The sequence below is a fragment of the Mytilus californianus genome, unplaced genomic scaffold, assembly GCF_021869535.1.
Source record: "Mytilus californianus isolate M0D057914Y unplaced genomic scaffold, xbMytCali1.0.p SCAF_11, whole genome shotgun sequence".
Taxonomy (NCBI): domain Eukaryota; kingdom Metazoa; phylum Mollusca; class Bivalvia; order Mytilida; family Mytilidae; genus Mytilus; species Mytilus californianus.
The window spans coordinates 62,470,648-62,485,596 of record NW_026262593.1 but is presented as its reverse complement, the minus strand read 5'-3'; the positions used below and the strand labels follow the sequence as shown (position 1 = coordinate 62,485,596).

The window sequence follows — 14,949 nt, the reverse complement described above, 5'->3', positions numbered from 1 at the left end:
ATCCCCCTCCCCAACAGTAAATATTAAAAGGTCATCTTGTAATGCATGTTATGACAAAATGTGAAGCAATCCACACTAGAAAACCAACGGCCTGATTTATGCTAAAAGGGTAAACAAAAAGATGATAGACAGCAACCAACAACAACCACGGAATAATAGGCTTCCGACTTTGGACAGAAACATACATAGTGTGGTTGTGTTAATTATGATTATGAGCGCACATTACTCCCCAAAGAGAGGCAAAAGGGACATTCAAATGCATAAGTCGAAATAAACTGACAACGCAATGGTAAAAAACGAAAAAGAAAAAAGACAAACAACAGTTTACAAAACACAATAAAGAAAACTTAAGACTGAGCAACACAAAATTGGGCAGTGAATCAAATAGACAAAAAGAGGAATAAATGTAAAAGTCTGCTTTGAATGGCTTGAATCGATGTAGATAGGAGTGCTAGGCATGCATCCAAACAGGAAATTAATGCTCTATAATGGCTGACTTGACTCATAAGATTGGAAAGAAGTACATATAAAAAAAAAAATAAAAAAGACAAAACATGTGAGTGAGTGAGTATTGATCTAAGAGTACACAGTTACTGAAAGCTAGTTTAAAGCCAATTAATTATAACTATTAATAGGTATACTATTGTTTTTTTTTTCTCCCAGACTAACAAAATATTATTCAGTAACAGCCAGTGGATGTAGAAAACAAGTTCCTCAAAAATCAACTTGAAAAAAATTTGCAACATACAAAGTATGAACATGACATGTTCTTTCATCAAAGTTTAGGATACTAAGATATTATTTAATATCGCTCTTGCTCCTCTTCTAAACATTAATAATAAGATGTGCTGATCAGTTGGTTGCTTAAATTTAAGGTAGCTTTTAATCAAATGAGTAACTACATTTTTACTTCTATCTCGCATTTTGATTCTCTGAAACCCGAAATACGGCGAAAATCGTGAAGAGAAAAATGCATGTATCTTTTAGTCTGACATATTTTGTAAATGGGAACTAAGTGAACCGCAAAGTTAAGGCTCGGAAATTTGTTAGTCAAATTGTTACTACTAAAACAAAGTTGTTCACCGAACCATATGCTTTTACAATTGTTGAAATAAACATCGCGGAAAAAATATTCATCATCTTTTGTTTGTGTGAACATCGCTGTAAAAACGGTAAATTCTATTGGTGGGCGGGGCTTAGAATCACAACTTACGGATGCTGAATATTGTTGCATAATTCGCTATTCTCGTTAATTTAATTGAAGAACTTAAAATAATTATGATTGAAACTTAAATGTCACTTTCTATAAGCAAAAACATTGAAAGATTGTACATTGAATGATTTTTTTGTGGTCATTAAAATTTGTATGTTCCCGCCCACTTAATGACTCGCTGGAAGTCGTATAATGGGATTCCCCAAACACATGTTTACATTTTGCTAGTTGCTATATTTGTTCACTCAATGGGTCAGAAAATAATTGTATGGACTCGACTGCATATCTCCGTGTTGTTCATTAAATTTCTGATATTTCAACGTAAGTTTAAAAAAATGATGCTTTTGTTGCAATATTGTACGACTCCAAATCGGGAAAAGCGGCAGTGAACACTCGGAGTTTCAAAATAAAGTTTTTCTTACGGAAAATCATTTGTTTACGCAAACTGTATCGTAAACATTGATTATTAGGTATTTTATAACCAGTTGGTATTAACAACCAACAATAAATGTAGTTAATGTGACAATGTCAGTGTTCTGAAACTTGGTTGTTAACAAGAACTTCGAAAAAATGGTGACGGCTATTTATAAAAAAAAATCAGCAGGTTTAAAGTATTAATGCATTGCGAAAACAAATATTTCATCAGTGAAATTCAAGTCAGATATTCTTATGAATATCCTTTTTATATTGTATACAAATTTTATTAAGTCTGATACAGACATTTCGTACTCAAAGTGTTTCAACTGAGGTACTACACAGAGGCGTCAAAAGGCGTCATTATGGAGTAAAGGGGTGGCGTCAAAAGGCGTCATTATGGAGGAAAGGGTTAAAACCCCAAAACTTGGAAAAGGTAAATCCGAAATTTATAAAAAAAAAAAAGGAGGCTCACGTCAATAGATATGAACAATTCACAAAAGTTTCATGCAAATTGGTGAAATTTTTTTGAGTTATTGTCCTAAAACTGGAAAATCCCCCCTTTTTTAATGAATAAAACCCCAAAACTTGGAAACGGTAAATCCGAAATTTATAAAAAAAAAAGGAGGCTCACGTCAATAGATATGAACAATTCACAAAAGTTTCATGCAAATTGGTGAAATTTTTTTGAGTTATTGTCCTAAAACTGGAAAATCCCCCCTTTTTTAATGAATAAAACCCCAAAACTTGGAAACGGTAAAGCCGAAATTTATAAAAAAAAAAGGAGGCTCACGTCAATAGATATGAACAATTCACAAAAGTTTCATGCAAATTGGTGAAATTTTTTTGAGTTATTGTCCTAAAACTGGAAAATCCCCCCTTTTTTAATGAATAAAACCCCAAAACTTGGAAACAGTAAATTCGAAATTTATATAAAACGAAAGGGAGCTCACGTCAATAGATATGAACAATTCACAAAAGTTTCATGCAAATTGGGGAAATTGTTTTTGAGTTATTGTCCGAAAACTGGAAAATCCCCCCTTTTTTAATGAATAAAACCCCAAAACTCGGAAATGGTAAATCTGAAATTTATAAAAAACGAAAGGGAGCTCACGTCAATAGATATAAACAATCAACCAAAGTTTCATGCATATTGGTTAAAGCATTTTTGAATTAATGTCCGACATGTTGACTGTGGACGGACGGCAAAAATGGACACAATATTCAAGCTTGATCATGTTGATACAGGTCTGAATTGGGATTGTAATTACATATTTGACATATAATAGGTTTACGAATAAATTTAGTCAAAGAACTTGAAATTGGTTATATGAATTGAATTTATATTCAATTAAAGATTTCTTGCTGTTGTGCAATACACTGTGCTGTTGCGCAATACTTAGTAAATCTGTTGTCAGACTATAAACAAATAAAGTTCAATTTCTTCTCAATGTCATATTTGAAATTTATGAAAATCAGTAGGGAGATTACATCAATAGCTTTAAATAATTCACCAAAGTTTCATGAGAACTGCTGAAAGCATTTTTGAGTTATTGTCCAAAAACTGGAAAATCCCCCCCCTTTTAAATGAATAAAACCCCACAACTCAGAAATGTAAAATCTAAAATTTATAAAATTCTAAAGGGAGCTTACATCAACAGATACTAACAATTCACCAAAGTTTCATGAGAACTGCTTAAAGCATTTTTTAGTTATTGTCCAAAAACTCGAAAATCCCCCTTTTTTTATGAATAAAACCCTGTAACTTGGAAACGTTAAATCTTAAATTTATAAAAATCCAAAAGGGAGCTCATGTTAATAGATATAAAAAATTCACCAAAATATCTTGCAAGTTGGTAAAAACTGGAAAATCCCCCCTTTTTTAATGAATAAAACCCCAAAACTCGGAAACGGTTAATCTGAAATTTATATAAAATGAAAGGGAGCTCACGTCAATAGATATAAACAATTCACCAAAGTTTCATGCATATTGGTTAAAGTTTTTTTTAGTTAATGTCTGACATGTTGACGACGGACGGACGGACAGACGGACAGACGGACAGACAGACTGTCAATGGTATACCATAATACGTTCTGTAAACGGGCATATAATTAATGGTTGTTTTGGAGCATTAATGGGCTTGGTTCTTACATTCGTTTTATTTAGAATAAATTTTAATGACTATTGATTGTAATTTAGAATGCTGATATGGTATAATTATGATGTCTTTGATCTCACTTATTTTTGCAATATTGTCTTTCAATGTCTTTGTTGGATTAATAATGAAAGTAACATTTTTTTAGAAATAAACTAGTCAGCTTGGAATGAATAAAAACAACGATGTAAAAATTGTAAGATATAAAAAGGATTTTCTTTTCGCACAGAGCTTGGCTTCTTTGATCTCAAGTTCGTTTTTGACACATTTCCTATATATTAGTCAAGGATATAACTCTATAGGGTTATAAGAGAGAAATAACATACATTTGTTATTGTGGACTAAAAAATCAAAGAACTGTGATGACATATGTATGTTACATGTTTGAAACGGACAATATACATCATTAGTTTTGTTAAAATGTATACAAGTTCTATTGATATTACTATTGTCTTTATGTATAGATCTTACAGTTCATAGTTTGCCAATTATGCATAGTACACATATGTTATTACAGAACAAATATACACTCCAAAGCATTTGCTCAGACATACATCAAGCTTAATTACAATGTATTTTAATTTATTGTAAGAAATAATGATCAGAGCATGTAATGTTCTGTGCAAGCTTCCCAGTAATTCCCAAGTGTCTCATATAATAAGTTACATGCCTTTAATAACTAAGCCTTGTTATTATAGCTAGAAGTTTAATCCCTTTTAAAAAGCCTTGTCTCATTGCAATTGATTTACCATGGTTAATGAAAAATGTACTAACTTAATTCAAAAATTAGTTATCAAGGCTATGCATTTAGTTTCTGCGCTAAGTTTTAAGAGTTCCCTAGAGCCCACTAAAAATTAAAATATGATTTATTTTACAAATAACAAACATATGTTATCACAGATTTAGAAAATTTAAGGATTGAAGAGTAGACAACTCATGAAAGTATCTGTAATAACACATGCAAAATATTTTCTGTAATAACCCTATAAGAGTTATATCCCTGACTGTATATACATGATATATGTGCTCTTTAAAATAATCGTGTACAAATTCAAGGACATAACTGGTGTGTGATGCGAAGTTTGAATTGGATCTTGTTTTAACTGTTAATGATTGTTTTGAAATTGTTCAAATTTATTAATAAAGATAAATACATGCAGATAACATGATCTTCATTTGTTTTATATTAAAATCCTTGTAATCTGGATACTCTTTACAGTGCAGATCAATAGAAAAAATATTTGGTAGCAGCAATACAACACAAATATTCGGCAAAGTTTTCAACAAACTTGAACATACTCTTTTCAAATAATAGTTATTACTAAGCATTATCATGATTATACAGGTTATACAAGATAACCATGACAACAAAATAAAATAAAAATCAGAGTGAACGACCCAGGGCGAACAGGTATAAGGGTAAATGGACACGGATTCCCAGTGGACGTGGTTGTGCCCAACCTACATGTATTAAAATATAACCGAAAGTATTGACTATTGTGGTAGGAGAAGCTACCATGCGAGAACAACACTGTTTATTACCGATTTAAATATTCTGAATCAATGTAAAGATGATATATGCAAATAAGAAAATCGTGTTTTTTACATGTTTACATTGTATTTCATGTGTCACTGGAATACAGTTTGACAGGTACCGGTCGAGCCAAGTGGTAGTGACATCACTACCACGAGAGGTGGCGGTGAGCAACATATTGTAGTACAGACACTCCATCTAAGTTAATGAGGTAACCACTTACATAAACAATAACAAAAAAAATCATTTCTTGCTTCGTGTTATCTAGTTTTCATGATCAGAATCAATAAGCGTGTTTCAACAAATTGTCAGGGGAGATAATCTAAATATTATTAAATAATTATTAGACAATGACGGATAATTGATTTCCGGATTTTGTTTTAACGGTTCATAGATTCTAGTCTTCTGTCAGTCTGTTGAAATGATATACAGGAGATATAGAAACGCTAAAGACAGTTAACCTTCCGTATTCTTATTGCTTACCAAAAAATTTACCGATCATTAAATATCTAATATTTTATAATGCATTTGATATTATACAATTTTTGATATTGATAGTAACATTTTTTTTAAAATAAAATTGAGAATGGAAATGGGGAATGTGTCAAAGAGACAACAACCTGACCATATAGCAGACAACAGCCGAAGGCCACTAATGGGTCTTCAATGCAGCGAGAAACTCCCGCACCCGGAGGCGTCGTTCAGCTGGCCCCTAAACAGATATGTATACTAGTTCAGTGATAATGGACGTCATACTAAACTCCAAATTATACACAAGAAACTAAAATTAAAAATGATACCAGACTAACAAAGGCCAGAGGCTCCTGACTTGGGACAGGCGCAAAAATGCGGCGGGGTTAAACATGTTTTTTGAGATCTCAACCCTCCCCCTATACCTCTAGCCAATGTAGAAACAACAAACGTACAACAGTACGCACAGTAAAACTCAGTTTAAGAGAAGTCCGAGTCCGATGTCAGAATAGGAAACAAAAGAAAATAAACAAAATGACAATAATACATAACTAACAACAGACTACTAGCAGTTACTGACATGCCAGCTCCAGACCTCAATTAACGTGACTGATTGAAAGATTATGTCGTCATCATATGAATATCAGGCACAAACTTGTGTCATGCCAACAACTGGTTTTAGAATAGATATGTTTAATTCCGATGCAAAGACCCTATAAGTGAATCAATATTAACGCCAAAATATGCAATCTTTAATGACCTGACAACAGTATCGTAACTATATCCCTTCTTAATAAGTCTGTTTAAAGGTTTTGTTAGCTTTTGTGGTGAATACTGACATTTTTGTGCTTTGTAAAGAATATTACCATAAAAGATTGGATGTGAAATACCCGAACGTATAAGATGTCTGTATGTTGAGTTATATTTACGAATGACCCAGCAAACACACAACATTTTAAAAACATTTTTTAAATGTCATATGGACGTCTCTCACAAAATATTTCAATAAGATATCATTTAAACATAAAAAAAATGTTTATTTTATTGTTTTTGAAATGTTTTATTTCTAACATTTAAGTAAAATGTGTTTACAACATTAACAAAATATTATTTGCTAATATCTTTTATTCATGTTCTCAAACATTGTTCTAAAATATCCCGTAGATATTTTATAATATAAAAAAATAATATTTTCTTCAATTGGTATTTTATATTTTAACAACATTTAAATTAAATATTTTCCAAATATCCAAAAAACATTCTGCAAAATAATGTTTTACAGAAAATATAGTTTTGCTATTTGCATAAAATGTTTTATAACGTAAATTAAAATGTTTTACATAAAACATCTGAAAAATATCAGCTAAATGTTTTCTATAAAATATTCTGACATACACATTACTTAATAGTCTTACTGATATTTTATTCAACATTTTACGGATATAAAAATAACATTTTATTTAAACTTTATTCAAAACCCCACACACAACGTTTTGTGGAATTAGCTCGTTTTTTTCAGGATAAGATATAGTACTACATTTCATCAATATCATGACAAGCAAGATACTATGGTTGAAATCCTTAATTGATATCTTGAAGATCCTTGAAGTCAGATTTTATTCCTTCTTATATTACAATTCAAAAGAGTCAACATTAAATTAAGCAATAATGTATTAATGAACAATCACCTTTCTTTAATGTTTATTCATTTCGTTCGTGTATATTTTAGAAATTAAGAAATGAAAACTGTAACTGTACTAAGTTCAATTTTCGTATCGTTTATATGCCTTACGGAAAACCGACCTTTTCCGGAATCGACTTTTGTTTTATCACCGGAAATGATTTTGAAATTTGAATTTCGAAACGATATCAACAAAGAGAGCCAAGAAAATTGTTTGTTACGCGATATATACTCACTTGGTAAGAATGATTAATCTGTTAAGATGAACTTGTGCATTCATTGTGTGTGATCAATCATAGATCGGAACCAAATTACATCTGTTTCTGGAGGTGCGGATCAAGGTTTTGAAAAAAGGGGGGCCCCTGCCCAAGGCAAGCAAACGTTTGGAGTGATACTTGTAAGTAGCTCCATAGGGGGGTCGGGGCCCCTAAATCCGCCACTGTTCAAGCATCTACGTACACCAATTATGAATTTGTTCATTGATTTAAAAAAATTATAAGGATATGTCAGTATGTGGCTTGTGTGTTTGATTGCCAATACACCTTATTGCTATTTGTCCGCCATTACTGGCCATAGACATCACAAAAGTTCCCGTAAAATGTTGACGTCATATTAGAAAATATTTGACACCACAATTGAAAGTAATGCACCTTATCGCTATTTGTCCGCCATTACTGGACATCACACAACTGTCACAAGTTCCCTTAAAATTTTGACGTCATCATAAAAAATATCTGATGCCACAATGGAAAAGTGATTGTTGTTTGATGTCAAAAGTTCAAGCAGGATAGATTCTCGGGTCAAGTGGGAATAGCGATAAGGTGTATTATTGTATGACGTATGCTGATGTAAAAAGTTCAAGCGGGACAGATTTCCAAATACTGAAATAGTGATAAGGTGTATGAGACAGCTATCCACCAGAATTTAAATGGCTTGGATAAAAGAAATTATAGGTCACTGTACAGCTTTCAAAACTGAGAAAACCAATGCCATATAGTCCACTTTGAAGCCTTGACAAACAAATGTTAACTTTTTCTCAACACAATTGAAACAAAACAACTAACTGCCTACATTAAATACACATTATGAAAAAGAAATTTGACAGACTTAAACCAACAACAACTATTGCAATAAGCATGACTCAATACCTTGTTTCCGAGGCACTCAAACAAGTTACAATAACACTAATATAAGCACCATTTGAATATGGAGATTTTTTTTTCTAGTAAAATCAGTGTATATATGTTTTTGCAAAACAGTAAATTAAATTTCCCTTAACAGCTTAATAAACATTACAAAGACTATGTTAGACTTCAGTACAAGCAAGATAATATAAACTGTTGCTTAAAATTATATTTATTGCTTCATACACACAATGTACATACAATGTATCTTTTATTTTTTAACAGGAGCTAAAAGAAAAGCCACAAAGGACAAGTTCAATATGCAGGTTTACAATTTGGAAGTGGCGCAGGTTCTTTGGAATGTCTACAACCTTTCAGGAGAATTTTTTTTTGAAGTAAGATTTTCATACAGAATTACTGTTATTCCATATTTAATTCAAATATTTAGCATAAACAATGCATTACATTCAAGATTAAGGGCATACAATACAGAAAAGATATCTGGATATATTTGAATAAATTATTTTTTTTGTGACAAAATAGAAACAAGTTGTTTATTTAAATCAATCTTTTAGTCCAACAGTGTGCTTTCATAAACAACATATTTGCTTTCCTTTGAAGTATTTCAAATACATATAAACAACTCATTTAATGACATCTGTGTGTTTCTCGGAAGTTAAGTTATATTATTATCATCATTGTGAAAACAATGCGTAACACTTCGATAAGTTATTATGTGCCTATAGTATACTTCTAGGACTGTATCATATGCCCTTAGATACAAATGACAAGTTATAAACTATGTCACTCTACAGAGTTTAACACTTAAAAAGGACAATAAGATGTTTAATGACATTATGTAGCAGGGCTTTTAAAGGCCCCTACATGATACAATGCATTTAATGAAAACTAAAAGAAAACAAGAAAAACAACAGCCTGATTTATACAAAACAATAAAAGAAAAAAAATATGATGGACAACAATCAACGAGTATAATGAAATAAGACTCTTGACTGGACACATATCTAGTCTAAAGTTTTTTATGTGTTTTTTTTTTAATAACCAAATGAAGTTCAGCGTGGCATATTGCTCTCTCTTAACACGGTCAGCCATTTATCGTCCCCTTCCGACAGACTATCATTGTTATTTGTTTCAAAACTTTAAAGGGGAGGGGATGTATATCCTTCAGTCAACGTGAATCGTTATATAATAAAGGAATGTGCAAGAAGTTTATATATGAATGTAAGATTAATTTTTTTTTCAGAAGCAGGGCACAGCAAGAAAAAGATATAAGACACTTCAAGACATTCCAAGTGATTTTGAATAAGACAATTGATTGACTTTTTCAATGTATTCTTAAATAAATCAAATAGTTGATGTAAAATGGTGTTTTGTTCTCATCTCTTCAGCCAATTATCAATGATTATTGACTTAAGATTTAACCCTATTAGAAGTGTAGCGTTTTACTTTAGAAAGAGAAGTTGTATTGAAAAATCTGAATTTGGGACACAAGTTTTAGTCAATGTAACTTGAACTTAAAAATGTGTATAATGTTTGCATAATGTCCAATGGCATATATGTCATGCATGTTCAGGTTGACATATGCATGATGTGTATAAGATAGGTAATAAAAGTTGAGAGTGAAAAACTAAATATTATACCATTGTGGTTGGAATGTGGGCTTTCTTGCACTGTCTGTCGTCTGTCCACCTATATTTGTCGGATTTTGTCCAACAAATATTTTCATCACTGTTTTTCCCAAAACTGCTGATCAAGATGAGTTCATATTTAATGAGCTGCTTGATAGTGATGAACTGTGATGTGTGAACATTTTTGTATCTGGCACCTGTTTCCTGTTTGCTTATACATTGTATTTCAAAATGTTGAATGTTCTCAAATTTTTCATTACTTTAATTAGTAATGCTGATGAACAGAATGACTTCATATTTGGTAAGTGGCTTGACCATGATGAGTTGTGTCTGCCATTTTGGATGTGTCAAAATTTGTAGATACTTCTAGTTTTTAGAGACTTTGAATTGTGAATTTCATATGCTTAGCAAAACAGTATTATTCTTGTTTTTATATAGAATTAATCACTGTGTATACCGGTAAATTAATTTAACTACTGATTTGTTACATTGTATTTAAAAAAGCAGGAAACTCAATCAAACGTACAGAAATTTTTATATTGATATGATCTAGATATCAACCAAAAACATCTTCTTAAAACATTTTGAAAACATTTTTTAGGCACAGTCTCACTTGCAAGAAAACATCCCAAAAACATTTTTATAACATTATTTGATGTTCATGATGTTTTTCAAACGTTCAGAAAATATTTCTAGAAAATATTTTTTAAAAGATTATCAAAATGTTTTATACGCCATTGTTTTTCACATTATCATGATATTTCTTTACAACATTTTAATTATATTATGCAAATATTTTAGAAAATATATTAGAAAACGTTTTAGCGATATATATTCTACCATACATTTAATGTTTTTCTCACGTTTTTTTGTGATATTTTCATGACATTAGACACAACATTTTAAAAACATTTTAAAGATGTTTTTGTGTTTGCTGGGGATGTCCTTATACCGATAATAAAATTTAGTAATTACTAAATGTTTTGACTAGTTTATGATATCGAAAACCCTGGTGTAATAATTTTTCAGTACTACATAAATTTCTCTCGCTAAAATTTAATACGTTGTTACATACACGAGCGAATCGTACACGTTGAGATATATATAAACACCATAAGATGGTGACAAGGGAACGTCACCATCTCAAAATGGATAATTAACGATAGGACTCTTGAAATGAAAAATCATCTCTTTTATCATAAATTTTTGTATTAAGCTCACCGTTAATGATATAGATATCAAGATCGAGGAAAGGGCAGTGGTCATTGTTAGTATTAGCTTTATTTAAAGTAAGTTCAACAGGATAAATTTCTTAGTATACATACTGAAGTCATCATTATTGAGAGCCAATATATCATCCAAATATCTAAAAGTATTGTTAAATTTTTGTATCAGATGTTGTTTCGATGGGTCTTTGCTGATTTTAGTCATAAATTGTAACTCATAACAATACAAAAACAGGTGGTGCACAGTTAGTCCCCATTGGAATTCCGATAACTTGACGATATACGGAATCTCCAAAGCGAACAAAAATGTTATCAAGTAAAAATTCAGGGGCAGATATAGTATCAAAGCATGTCCAATTAAGTTTAGTTTACTATAGATTTTTCTCTTATATATTTATAAAAACAACGATTTCATCAAGCAGTGTGACGGGTCTTTTGCCAATCTACATTTTGTCAGTGTCGAGAAAATGTTCACACAACAAAGTTTTGACATCAAAGTTACAATATCATATGAGGATGTCATGGATGTGGATAGGGAGTCCTTCATTTCTGTATTCTTTAATTTGTTAGCCCATTTTCTCTATTCTTAATAGTTTTGCCATTGATTCTCTATTCTTCATACTTTAACACCTTATTTTTCTCTATTCTTTATTTTTTTGGTCCATTTTTCTCTATTCTTTATCATTTTTTTTTATTCTGAATGTTTTGCCTATTATTTCAAATTCTGTAAACCCCATATCCTGACCTTCTCATATGAGTCCTAACAATACGTTTATATTACTAAATTTTGCGGGATTTTTGTTATTGTTTTTTGTTGTTGTTTATAAAGACCATTTTCGTGTTTTTATCTTATATGAGTCCCAACAAGACGTTTAGTTTACTAAATTTCAAGGGATTTTTGTTATTGTTTTTTGTTGTTGTTTAAAAAGTCCATTTTCGTGTTTTTGTTGTTTGAAACTTGATATCACTACAAACCAGTAAAAGTCTGAAATGGCCTATATCTGTACTCGACTGTACTGATTTTTACTCGACCAGTCTGAATGGGTCTGAAATTTACTTGATAATACTCGACTGTAGTCTGAACCATACTTAACAGTCTGAACTTGTACTCGACCAGTACTTAACCATTTTATACGTGTCTGAACCATGCTCGACCTAGTCTGAACCATACTCGACCTAGTCTGAATCATGCTCGACCTAGTCTGAACCATACTCGACCAAGTCTTAACCAACCTAGACCTATTTTTTGTATCTATCTATTGTATTTCATCAATTTAAGAACTGTTTTTAACAACAGCTATTTCCCCTGGCTAGAAATTTGAACAACAATTTGAAATTAAAAATTTATTCAATATAGCATTGAAACCAAAATTTCACAATAAACATAATATAACTTCAACACCATATTCATCAACACTTATATACATACATATATATCACCTTTAAAATAAAAATAAAACAAGCTGATCAAATAATCTCAAAACTGAATTGTGACTAATATTTTCAATGTTATTCAAAAATTTTTTAATGTTTCAGATATATTTTATGGTTACTGGACAATTTTCACCATTTACTTAAGCCTAGTCAAGGATTTGTATAGTGAGACAAGGATACAAATCCTTGGCCTAGTAGAGATTTATGGTGTCAGTTGAGTTTAGTTAATAATGCAGTGAACATTTTTTTATTAAAATATATATGAAATAGCATATAAAGCAACTTGATAAATTTAAAAAATGACACCTTTGTTTTGTTAAACCAAGAATTTAATATAATCATGATAATAGAACTTCCATAGTAATCCTGTGATAAACTTTTAAAAAAGGAAATGTGTTCCAAAGTTACAGTAAAAATTTATTTCAATTAAATTTAAATAATTTTTGTCAAAATTAAAGACATGGCATACAAGAAGCACTTTAATAAGGTTTAATTACCTCAGTACATGTATGTTTTACAGGTAAAAAGAAAGCCCTATTTTTCTTAAACTCGTGTATTACTTATCTAGTGAATTCAAAAGGCCTTGTGATTTAAGTTTCACAGGATGTTGCAATTTTGAATGAATGTTATTTAGAATTTAATACTCTCTGACCAGGTGTGATCTTTTTCACGAGTTTGCCCCAAGCAGGAGGTATTACTTTATACTTCACCACTAATCAGAAGAACAATTTTATTAATTTCTTTAATTTTTATCCCTTTTTGATATATATTGTATATAATATATCCCAAATTATAATAATAGATATATTTCTAAAATAAGGTAAAACAATTTCAGTGATTTTGTTGGCTGTTGTTACCTCATTAAAAAGATAATTATATAACTATTGTACATTTTTTGTATGTAACCATGAAACCTATGTAGTTTTTATTTAGGAATTTAGGAAAATTAATTTAAAAAAAAACACATGCCAAACAAGAAGCACCTTAATAAGGTTTAATTACCCTCAGTATAGGTGTGGTTTTTAGGTAAAAGAAAATCTTTTTTTAACAAAACTCTAAAAAGATAATTTGATTTAACTATCTCTATTTGATAAATCTGAGAATCATGTAAGAATGTAAAAATCTGTTTTTATAATATATCTTTATTTTATTGTGGCTGTTGTCATGTCAGTTAAAAAGAAATTTATTTTAACAGTTAAAATTTAGAAAAAGTAGAGGTTATTTGGTCAAGTATGGTTCAGACTGGTCGAGTATTGTTCAGACCTTTGGTCGAGTATGGTTTAGACTGAAAAAAATAGGTCAAGTACAGGTCGAGAATGGGTTAAGACAGTTTCAGACTGGTCGAGTAATAGTTCAGACTATTTTCAATGACAAAGATAAGGGTCAAGTACAAATCAGTACAGTCGAGTATGATTAAGACTGGGGTCGAGTAATGTCGAGTAAAATTCAGACCAATTCAGACTGGTCGAGTAAAAATCAGTACAGTCGAGTACAGATATAGGCCATTTCAGACTTTTACTGGTTTGTAGTGTATATTATCATAATATTTATTCCCGTAAATTTCCAAAAAGAAAGGTCTCTTCTTTATTCATTATTTTATTCTAAGCGTAATTTTGTATACATGTTTAATTGCGACTGTTGTCTTAATTATTTGTGAAATTTTAAGTTCCTATTTATCAAATAAAATCTTATATATCCGATTTTTAAAATATTCCGACTTACAAAGAACAAGGGAAACTATCCTCCTCAATCTTTCCAACGTGCATGATAAACAAAGTACAATCATGCATACTCTTGTATTCTTTTTCCAGTTTTGTCAAGTTACTAACGAAAGAAACGTTTCTTCACTGTATACAGTTTTTGTTCCATATACAGTTTTGTTTACCGTTGTGTTAATTAAAGATACCAAGAGGTTTTAGAAAAAATCGAGAAAAACAACAAATGGTAGCACCAGTCAAGTGAATAGACCATTCATAAATATCTTTTGTTGCTATGATGCTATCTCATTGAGGAAAACTCGCATCTGTTTTTACCGCCAAACGTGCAC

The 14,949-nt window shown here is 30.8% G+C and overlaps 1 long non-coding RNA gene across 1 annotated transcript; it reads left to right on the top strand.

The window, feature by feature from the left end:
- The first annotated feature begins 7,482 nt into the window (after positions 1-7,482).
- On the top strand, positions 7,483-9,977 carry LOC127720475 (uncharacterized). Its single transcript, XR_007990813.1, has 2 exons — positions 7,483-7,708; positions 8,879-9,977. It is a non-coding gene; the product is annotated as an uncharacterized LOC127720475 (long non-coding RNA).
- The last annotated feature ends 4,972 nt before the right edge of the window (positions 9,978-14,949 follow it).